Below are 11,895 nucleotides of genomic sequence, written 5' to 3'. Positions count from 1 at the left end.
GCCCCGAGATAAGAACTAACAGTGCAAGGAAATGAGCATGATCTGTTGTGAGTAAAAAACCAATGGTCAACAGATGTGTACTGGGAAATGAATAGAGAGAAGTAGCACGTCACTCCTATATTATTTTGGAAGTGAATGATTCATACTGTTATGCAGGCAAGACAAAATGTGATTTTCCTTGCATGGCCCATTCCTGTAAATGCCAAGCGTTGCTACTTGGCAACTTAAATGTCTAATGATATTTGTCTTTGTTTTGACCAACTACACATCTGATGAAAGACAAGTAGACAAATGAAAAAAGCAATGACTGTCCCCTTTTGGTGCCCAGTACTTCATAATTGAACACAGTGAACTCAACCTACCTTCATAGATACCAGATCCCTCCTTTTTTGTGTCAGGATATGTGTTTGTCTTGCCATATTTGAGAAGCTGGGACAAATAATCTAGTCTTGCTGTGACTTCAGCAGAGCAGACCCGTCACCAAAAGTCTTCTTCCAGCCTCTGTTCCTTCTTCATTCATGGGGTTCAACACAATACCCCCAATGCCTGGTGAATCAGCCAATCGACTGTAATGGGCTGGGATTTGTTTGACCTTTCAGATGAACCTAGGAGACATACAGAATGTGCCCTGGTAAAAGTGGTACTTAATTCTTCTTGTTTTCTGCAGTGTTGGGCGAAAGAAAACTTTGGGCTGAACACTAGATTTTAAGAGAAAGTTTGTCTTACATAAGCATAATAAACATAAATGGTTACCATGGGCACTGCTCCAATAACGCGGCTCAGCGCCAAATAGGTTACTTGGAGTGGCAAAAAGCCGTTCCTGGTACCTTTAAGAGCTGAACTTCTGTTTTTTAAATGCAATTGCACTCTCCGGACTAGTGTTGTGTCCTCCCCCCAGACCCAACGTAGGACAAGTAAGCAGGTGAGGGGGACGTGATGGTTACATTCTTAAACCATCACATTGTTAGCCAAATGATGTGGCTCATACCTCTTTGATGCAAGCAAAACAAAAACTCAATTTGGCTGTTAATTACCAAACCAAATACAAAATAGTGGCCTCAGTAGTAAAATCATAGTTGCGGAAAATGCTACTTTTCATGCACTTGGAATTCCAAGGAAAATAACATTCTGTCCACTTCATGCTGCTGTTTTATTTGGCCATGTCCTTGCCCTACAACACTTTATTACATCTACATACAAAATGCATCAGGAACAGATATCAAAGTGGGTGTTAATACCAATAACTCAATGACCCTTTGTAGATAGTACCAAGCCCAGATATTGCCTTTTGTCTGGGTGCAGAAAAGTCAATAATGATACAATTTTGCTATGCTATATTAGATAATTATCATATTGCAGTCATTTAATTGCACATAATCCTTATTTTAGGGTCTGCTTGAAAGGTGCCATAATATCCACATGCAGAGGTAGAAGTATATAGGAGAATAGGGAGGATTTAGAAAAGGAAGAGAAGGAGTGGATTTAGAAAATAAGGGATCAATGGAGATCTAGGTGTTAGAGTGCATAAGTAGAGGGCCTTGCAAACTATTTTGTATCCGTTTACAAGACACAAGGATATCCCATACTACAGAGTAGTGATGTGCAGGTTGGAAATTTTCCCCATCTGGGCATCCACCCAACCCGTTCTTAAACCGTGCCTCATCCAGCTAAGGTCATGAACGGAATATTTTGACCCAAACCCACCTGATCCACAAATCCCTTGGTTTTCAGGCTGGTCCACACATCTACAGATGTAATCTACAGTATAACCAACAACAATTTAACATATACAAGTAAAGGCTGTTCTGTGCAATTGTATACAATAAAAAAACTGCACGTATTTCTGGCCACTTGCTGTACCCTCCACAGGCTTGGGGTATTGCAATATCTTGAATCTACAACATCTTAACCTAATCCCTGCTGATTATAGAGGGGAGAGTGGAGGAATATGAGTCAGTGAGTGTGTGGGCGTTTGTTCTGTACTTTATTGAGAAGAAAAATGAAAACTTTTGAACCCTGCACACGGGTTTCTGCTGTTAGCTAGACATATTTGGGAAGTCGTTTTGACAAGCATAATATAAGTGTTAGAATCGGGTATTGTGTTGCCGATCGATGGACCTGCACTCTAAATACGTGGAATATCTCACTGCAAATCCCCCAGACCAGTCATTTGTGTTATCTAGCTGGCATACTTCATAATCTGTGTATACTGGGAATACAAATTAACAATATTGTTTACTGTTGTTTTTTCCAATAACACATCCACATCATCCCATAAGTATTCCATGGAGATCTCATTAACTGTAAATGTGTCCCTGTATAGTCTACTGAAGGCACAAGAACAGAGCCGGGCTGAGAGGCGACTGATTGTTCCCTATTGCACAAACAGGTGCAACATGTGATTTAATGAAGTTTCAAATATCTAATTTGCTTTGTGGCAGCTTTGTTAGTGTGTATTGTACTTGGCTCCTACTAGTTTAGGTCTGAAAAGTGCAACAGATAATACTGTCCATTCTCTAGATTTCTAGTTTTGTTTTCTATAAGACGGTAGCGGGAATTCCCTGGACATTCAATCATTATGAACCTGAATGCAGCGCAGCACTGTTTGTTTTAAAACAGTTATTAAAGCAATTTTGTGTCTTTTTAAAATTCCTTTATTTTTTTTCTTTAAGTTTTACTTTCAGCCTAATTAGCATTTTAATGCACTTTTTTCTTTTAAACCTCCTTTGAGGTCCAATATTTGGTCCATACTCCATATAAAAGCATTATTATTTTTGGCCATATTTCAAAGACAAGCTATGGTTGGTAGTAAGTGGGTTATTTACTAAACTCAGAATGCAAAAATCACGAATTTTTTTTAAATCAGACTTTAAAAAAATTAAAACATTTTCTGAATTTATTAAACCCCGAGGATGGAAACGAAAATACGGCATCTCAGACCTGTCGAGGTTGCATATAAGTCAATGGGAGAAGTCCCAATGATTTTTTTGATGTGTGCTGGGTTTCGTGCAATACTCTGAAGTTTTCGGGTGAAAAATCTGGAAAAATCGTGAAAATCATTTTTTTTCCCCACAAAGCAAATTTTCGGGAAAATGTAATAATAAATAAGCATAAAAAACCTGAGCGGATTTGATCGGACTTTGTATCAGAAAATATTGAGATAAATTCAGACTTTGATTAATAATCCCCTAAGTATTCACCCAGGGTCTTATCCTTACTGACCTTCAGGAAAGGCTTACAGAAGTATCTGTAAGGGCAAATAGACATCCCAAAGCTTAAAACTGTCCAATAGGCTGAGCCACTGTTTACAGCTTTTATGGAGGTACCAGCCTCATACTTTAGGGAAACATCCATATAGCACTGTCAAAAATGAAGGTGGTATATAAATAATAATAATAGTACAACCATAACAGTTCCCCACAAAAAAAAGGTTAAAACAACCCTAGTTATATGCAGGGGCATAACAAAAGCTGTCCGGACCCCCTGCGAAAATTCTTTTAAAGGGGCTCTCCCCTGCTCCCCCTTTTTTCCTATAACTATGTTTTTTTAGTTCCTATAACGAATTCCTTATGGAATATTATTTGCCTCTAATTTGCATTTGCTGTTTTGAAGACAGAGAATTTCAACCTGATTAAATACTTTCACAGAAAAGTAGAAGAGATTCACCAAATTATTTGCTTTTTTTAAATGAGAAGGAAAGTTTTTTACTTGGGTTAGGCACCCCCAAGTGATTATATTTACTTACCTGACCCCCCGGGCTGGTGCTCCTATCAGCAGAAAACTGCACCGGCCCGGGTTACTCTAATGAGCACCACAGAGCAATCTTCTTCCTGGCAGAACCCCAGGCTGGGGCAGTTTTCTGCAGATAGGAGCACCAGCCCGGGGTGTCAGGTAAGTAAATATAACCACTTTGGGGTGACTAACTTTTGGCACTCCCAAGTGTAAATTACTTTTCTTCTCTATTAAGATTTGGCAGTAGTACAAAAACCTAGACAGCATCATTGAAGTCTATATTTACAGTATAGGGACTCAAGGGCCAGTGACTAGTGTGGCAGCTTTAAAGGGGAAGTATCATCTAAAATAGAATAAGGCTAGAAATGCTGTATTTTGTATACATAAACATGAACTTACTGCATCACAAGCCTAATCAGACAATAATTTATGCAGTGGCGGAACTACCGGGGGAGCAGGGGGTGCGAGCGGGCCAGGGCCCGCACCCCCTCAGGGCCCCCCGGCAGTCTGTGCGCCACTGACAAATGCGGGCAAATGCGGCCATACAGAGGGGGCGGGGCCCGGCTGCGTGTCATGCACCAGGGCCCGTCCCCCTCTAGGATCGCTACTGGATATATGCTTTCAAAGTTGGCCACAGGGGGTCACCATCTTGTAACTTTGTTAAACATCATTGCAAGACTAAGACTGTGCACATGCTCAGTGTGGTCTGGGCTGCTGCTTAGGGAAATAAATTATCAAAACATCACAAGCCAAATAATATCTGCCAGAAGCCGATACAACAAGACTGATTAATAATCAAAATAGGCAGATTGCACTGGGTCCTGTGTTGTCTTGTAATCTAATGTGGATTTTATAGTTTTTGTATTGTTTAATACAAATTTTCTTCAACTCTCCAGAATCAGTGGCTGCAGCAAAATAATCCTCCAACTAGAATCTCAGTTTATCTGTTTAAATCTGGCTCCATGATCTTTGTCCCTGCAGCTGGAGTTGGAAACAGTAAAGGCATTACATGGAAATTCTGTGAGCTTTCTAGATAACAGGTTTCCAGATAACGGATCTCATAACTGCAGTACCAACAAGCCCAAAGTTAATATTCTAACAGGAATGAGCAGTACAAGCAGACATCATATTATGTGGCGTGACACATAGCAAAAACAAAATTGCCATTCATTTGAAATGATATGTAGCCAATTTTACAAGAAAACTGGTAACAATACTGTCTTGTTTGACTGATGAAGATAAAAAGGGAATTACTGGTAGGGGGCACATTGAGGTAATCCAATTATTTCTTTAAAAATGAAAAAAAAAAAGATTTCATTTAACTTTTAGTTGTTATGTTTCATAGAAAATTGAGGCAAATACTGTACACTATGTATAGCTCATTGCAACATTTGCTCCACTCTTTCATATGATGTTGTCGAAGATAATTGAGTTTTTAGATGATGTCGTTTTGTTGCACAAACAGCAATTAAACTAATTAGTAGGGGTGCTTGATAACATTAGGAACTACACCAGCCGATTGGCCTTTTGCCAGCAGTTTCTAAAACAATGTTATTTCTAAGTGAATATGATATCCAACGACAAAAATAGTATGATTTTATGAAATTATAAAACCACACAATGAAAGTAAAAATTTATTTGCACACGATTGGACCTTATTTATTATTAATAAAATCGAGCTAAAATCCGAATCGTACGTTTTTTCTGAGTTTTTTCCTGAATTGTACGATATTTCAGACTTTTTCCCACAAAACCCGAAATGTTCAGATTTTTTGCCTGAAATGTCAGAAATAGTCAGATTTTCAGGCTAATTCCAGCACAGACCACAGAAATTTCCAAATAGGATAGGGACTTCTCCCATTGACTTATATACTGTACAACCTCGGAAGGTCTGAGATGCCGGATTTTTGGATTCTGACTTTTTCCATCCACAGAGTATAATAATAACAACATTAAAAAATTTGAGTTTTCTTCCACTAAAAATTAGGATTTTATAGTAAAAAAAAAATCAGATTTTTCGCATTTGGACTCAGATTACAGCAGAGAAGGGAGGGGCATGAAGAGGTGCAAACTGAGCATGCTCAAGCCCTAGCCCTGGAAGTTGACACCACTGACACCTGGAAGCCCGGTGGGCCCAGGTGTCAGTGGTCCCTTTTTCTTCTTCTTCTAACTATGTGGCCAATTTCAAGGTCATTCCTTACTTCTTTATGGGAAAAAATGCTTTTTAATGGAATAATAGACTAAGTAAATATAAAAGGCATACCCCCAAATGTAATAAAAAGTAGTAAATTTTCCCAGGAGCAGTAACCCATAGCAACCAATAAGATGTTTGCTTTTAAACAGGTGACCAGTAAATCCTAACTGCTGATTGGTTGCTATGGGTTACTGCTCCTGGGCAAACTTAGTGCCTTTTATTACATAACCCCCTAGGAGAATAAAGAGGTTGCGTGAGGAGAGGAGCAATAATGGTTTGGAAAGTGGGCCCACAATCTAATGTTTTCTGGTGGGCCCCTGGCATCCCATTCCGACACTGCACTGGTAATCTGGTACTTTTCTCCTGGCAGCATGTGCAGGAGCAACTACTTAAAGGAGAACTAAACCCTAAAAATCAATATGTCTAAAAATGCCATATTTCATGTACTGAACTTATTGCACGAGCCTAAAGTTTCATCTTGTCAATAGCAGCAATGATCCAGGACTTCAAACTTGTCACAGGGGGTCACCATCTTGGAAAGTGTCTGTGACACTCACATGCTCAGTGGGCTCTGAGCAGCTGTTGAGAAGCTAAGCTTAGGGGTCGTCACTAGTTATCAAGCAGAAAATGAGGTTTGTCTTTAATATAAGCTGATGCTACAGGGCTGATTATTAAATTCTGATGTTAATTGCACTGGTTTCTGTGCTGCCATGCAGTAATTATCTGTATTAATTACTAATCAGGCTTATATTATGACATTTCTATTCTATGTGTACTGTATATTGTGAGTGGGTCCCTAAGCTCAGTAAGTGACAGCAGCACAGAGCATGTGCAGTGAATCAGCAGTAAATAACATTGGGAGCTACTGGGGCATCTTTGGAGACACAGATCTTTACTGCTAAAGGGCTGTGGTTGCCTTGGGCTGGTACAGATGCCCAAAACATAATGTGCAACATTTCTAGTTTACTTTTAATTTAAGCTTTAGTTCTTCTTTAAGGGCCATCAGAATAGACCGTGAGAACCCTCGCTTGTATGCCTTTAAAAATAGGGCTCTACTGAATGTTTTTACTTTACTGTCTAAATTCATCAGCTCCCCTTTTAGATTTTTTTTATATAAAAACTAAAAAAGAAATTATTAGTAGACACATTCTTCCCTTCTGGTTAAAAGCAATTGAGGCGGTCATTACAGCGACTGTCAGGATTTTGCCTACTGACCCTAGCTAAATTCTGTTGCGAGTTCTACGACTCTGCCTATAAAAAGTATGGCTTGTCTGCGGTTACAGTTACTGAATGTTTATTTTAGAGAGACTACGTCTCAGTCAATTCCCTTATTAAATAACTGAGAAAATAAGTTACTGGGGTATTGGTTTATGGGGAATGTCTTTCCCAAGGCCAGAATAATCACGACCATTCCGATAACTAACATGTACCACGACTCATGTAACTGTGTCATCTACTTCTTTCTGGTTGTACTGCTGAATGTTGCACAAGATTTCTCTTAGTCGTCATCACACCTTCTTCTTTTCAGAATAACATTGAAAGATGAGCAATTATTTCTTTTAAATATGACTTTTTGATAAAATCAGAATACGAGATAGGCCTTTTAATGCAATTTGCAGATATGTTAGAGAGAACTCTTCATTCCATTAAACAGCTAAATACCAATATCACTTTGATTATTGCAGGATTGTCTGTAGAATGTATTTTATAGTTAATTTGCAGGGGGTGGTAGCTGGGTATAAGTAATAGTAATTTCAGCATTTACATTTTTTTTGTTGGATCAGTATTTTACCTTTCTTTCAGGACATATGTCTACAGCCAACTTATTCTTGGGGGACTTAATATCACTGGTTCCAGACCATTCATTAACTATGCAGAGACCTGAAGAGCTAGTACAGTTAACCACCATTAAGTGGAATTATATTTTTCATAGTATAGATGTCAGGGATCATTTAGGGAAAACAATGGGTCCAAAGGGAAATCCTTGATGCCAGGAATGGGAAAGATAATAGGGGCATCCAGTTTGTTTGTTTGTTTGTTTGTCTTAGCTTTAAAGTCTGCTCAGCATTAAACTGTAATTGGGATTTAAGATTAAGATTTTACCCGTACAGTAGCTGAAAAGAATACCCTCCTTTCCAGCAGCTCTTCTTCTTGTGGGTGGGAAGGAGCACGACCATCCCCACTTACCGCCCTTACGAGTAAAATCTTGTTAAATCCCAATTACATTTCAATGCTGACCAGACTTCAAATCAAGGACAAACTAACAAAGTGGAGACACTGTACCAGGCAGCCATGGAACTCATGCTTAAAAATGTTAGTGACTTGTCTGTGCTAATTACTGGTCAGCGACGAAACCGTGTTTCTGGACAAGCAATTATTTCATATTTTTTATGCCTGCATGACATATTTATTGGAGATAGAAATGGGTATGTAGCGCCTGTTCAGCTTGTTTCGTTAGCAGTGCCATTTGTGGCTGGTAATTAATCACATGAGACCTTGATTATCCAAAAGGCACAAGAAGGCCCTGCAATACTAATGAGAGGAAAATGTGAGGTGTTTATTTACAGCCTAAACCTCAAGCATTTCCACTTTGTACCTATTTATTTTATCCTCAAGACTAAAGGTGGCCATACACAGGCCGATAAAAGCTGCCGTGTATGGGGCCCTCCAATGGGCTTCCCTGATCGATATCTGGCCGAAAGTCGGCCAGATGTCGATCGGATGTGACTATAAATCCCGTCGGATCACGGCCGCATCTGTTCATTGATGCGGTCCCGCGATCCAACCATCCGTTAGCCATCGCTAGGATCCGATCGTTGGGCCCTAGTATATCTACCGCATCCCCTGTGTTTTTGAACCAATGTGGGTGTGGTTGGGTAGCATGCCGCCCCACCTAAAGTCCTGCCACCCTAGGCCATTTAAACTCTGCAGCATATTACTAGTTTCAGCATTATCCTTGTAATTAGATTTGAATACATTTTTGCAATCGGTTAAAATTAGGCATATTACATTATTATTAAATAAAGCGTTTGTTCGAAGGAGATGGATTTGTTGCTTGCAGGTTGGATGTGTGTGAAATTCAGTACAATTATATTTGCACAAAATTGGGTATAAGCAGATTGAAGTCTTTATAGAAGATCCAGGTTTAGTCATATCTTTAAGCAGCACTAATACTTCTAAAACTGTCTGACAATGAATCCAGTTTATATGGACAAAGCATAATATGGTGTTTAATGAAATCTCACCAAATTAACTGTGGTTTAAAGACTGCCTTTCTACCCATGAAAAGTTGTAAGGAATATACTAATCCTTGCTATAATTGAGGTGTCATGAGGCTAAACTGCTTCTAAATATACAATGTTCTTATTCAGTATTAGGACCCTCCACTGAATTGCTTTTATAGTAACATACATAAGTCTTAGGGATCCCCCATATATATCAGATAAGTGATTCTCACGATGACACCATATGTAGCCATGCTGATGATTATTGCATGTGTAATGTAATAACAGGCACAAGAGTTGCTCCATTTCTAGTCTCAGAAGGGTTTTTTACAGTGAGAGCTGTGAAGATGTGGAATTCTCTCCCTGAATCAGTTGTACAGGCTGATACATTAGATAGCTTTAAGAAGGGGTTGGATGGCTTTTTAGCAAGTGAGGGAATGCAGGGTTATGGATGATAGCTCATAGTACAAATTGATCCAGGGACTAGTCCGTTTGCCATTTTGAATAATTTTTTTTCCCTTGAGGCAAATTGGAGAGGCTTCAAATTGGGGTTTTTTTGCCTTCCTCTGGATCAACTAGCAGTTAGGCAGGTTAAAATAGAGTCAAAAGGTTGAACTTGATGGACGTGTGTTTTTTCAACCTAACTTACTATGTATTACACCAAGCAAAAGGAAAACACTTAATGCTACCTTCCAGTTCATTGCTATGAGTTCAGGGTCAGACTGGGCCAGACCCGCTCCCTGCCCAAATCCTATTCCTGAATCCATCCACCATCTCCAGGTTGGTCATGGCAAAAACATGTGTCGGGGAAATGGGGTGGGGTTGCGGCTGAGGGCCCTGAGACAGCAGCCAGGAGGGGGCTTGGCGGCAGGGATAGGGGGTCCTGAGACAGCACCCCTGGGCCCCCCAGTCCGACCCTGTATTAGTAATTGGAAGTGGAGCAACAGTTGCTTTAATACACAATTTTAATACACAAACTCTATGGTACAGGTCTATTAACTGCACACAATTTTAATACACAAACTCTATGGTACAGGTCTATTAACTGCACCCAATGCAAGTATTGATGACACGGTTGTACAGTCAAACATATAATGGCAGGTAATTGAAATTCAATAATATAGCCATTGTTACATGTCACATTATGGAAGAGGTGTGGGGATTTATTGCCAAGACTTGATCGGGACCTGCGGTTTACTGGAAAATTTGGATCTTCACACCTTTTGTCTACAAAAAAATCATGTAAACATCAAATAAACAAATAGGCAGGTTTTGTCTCCTTTAAAGATTCATTTGGATTATTTGATTATAATTTTGATTATAATGGAATCTATGGGAGACGGCCATTCTGTAATTCTGAGCTTTCTGGATAACTGTACTGTACTGCTTCAAAGAGAATCCTGGTGAAGTCAGATGATAATGATGTTTCACCCAACAGTAGATTTAAACAACAGTCAGGCTCATTAATCAACACTGGTGCAAATTTGCACCAGGGCAGTAACCCATAGCGACCAGTGATTAGCTTTCCTGGCTACCTGCGAATTTGCTCATTGTTTGGAAACTATCCCGTAAATAAACCCTATTAATCTTTATAAATTTAACCTCAGATAGTCTTGTAATAAAGCAACAAATTTACCCAACAGATCAAGAAAAAGATCAAGAAGAAATGAGGAATATATGAAAATGTTCCTTGAATGGATAATCAGATATATATATATACTGTATATATTAATAAAAGCTGTGTTTGTTGCGTGTGTAGTTGCAGAAACCAAGCCATATACTGTTTATCTGGAAATCTTGATTGCTGGGTTCCCATCTAATTCAGCTCCTTTGGGTTTTGTTATGGATCTTTTGCATGTGGCCACATTGCTTGACTGTATTCTGATCCCTCTGCTTCCTGGTTCTGGGTGCCTGTCCATGTGCCTGTTTCCTTCTGCTCTGCCTATTATATGTTACTGTGTCTAATTGTCCTGTCACGCACACTGGCCAATAACCACAACAGAGTCTCAGGGGCCAAATCCTCTATAAAGTTTGTAGTAGGGACTGAGGTGGGAGTAGACTCGGAAACAAATATGAAGGATGCTTTGCACACAAAAACAGTTGAATTAAACAAAAGGAGGGCGAACAAAACAAAGCAGAATAAAGGCACTGATACACGCAAGTTATGCAGAAAAATCAGTAGGCTTTCTGGGTCAGCAGAGATAAATCCAAGGCCAGAACTGAAGAGATAAATAAAGACTGCAGTCTAAAGTCAGCCAAGGTACATGGTCAAGTGGAAAACAAGGTGCTCAGATTCAGAAATAGGGTTCAGGGGTTGATTGCCCGGCAGAGTAACCAGCAGGTAAGTGATCCTAGAAGTAGCTATGAATAGTGCCAGATGAGGGTGTGTATATATATATATATATATATATATAATATATATATATATATATATATATATATATATATATATATATATATATATATATATATATATATATACATATACACACACACACACACACATATATATATGTATGAGTTTGTGTGTGTGTGTGATCTCTGCTGGGAGGTCTCTAGAAATTTACCTGTACCTGTCAATTAATGCAGAGCAGAGTGATTGACAGAACTAGGGATAGAAACTGAACTTCAAGGAAGGCCTATACCTCTGGCTTGCCTGTGTAGGGTAGCAGTAAGGGGGAAAGGCTGTAATGTACAAGGGAGATGGTTCAAACCCAGCAGAGGGCAAGACAGGGGATAACACTT

This window comes from Xenopus laevis, chromosome 1S (genome assembly GCF_017654675.1).
Source record: "Xenopus laevis strain J_2021 chromosome 1S, Xenopus_laevis_v10.1, whole genome shotgun sequence".
Taxonomy (NCBI): Eukaryota; Metazoa; Chordata; class Amphibia; order Anura; family Pipidae; genus Xenopus; species Xenopus laevis.
The sequence above is the reverse complement of the archived record's forward strand: the minus strand, read 5'-3'. Positions refer to the sequence as shown.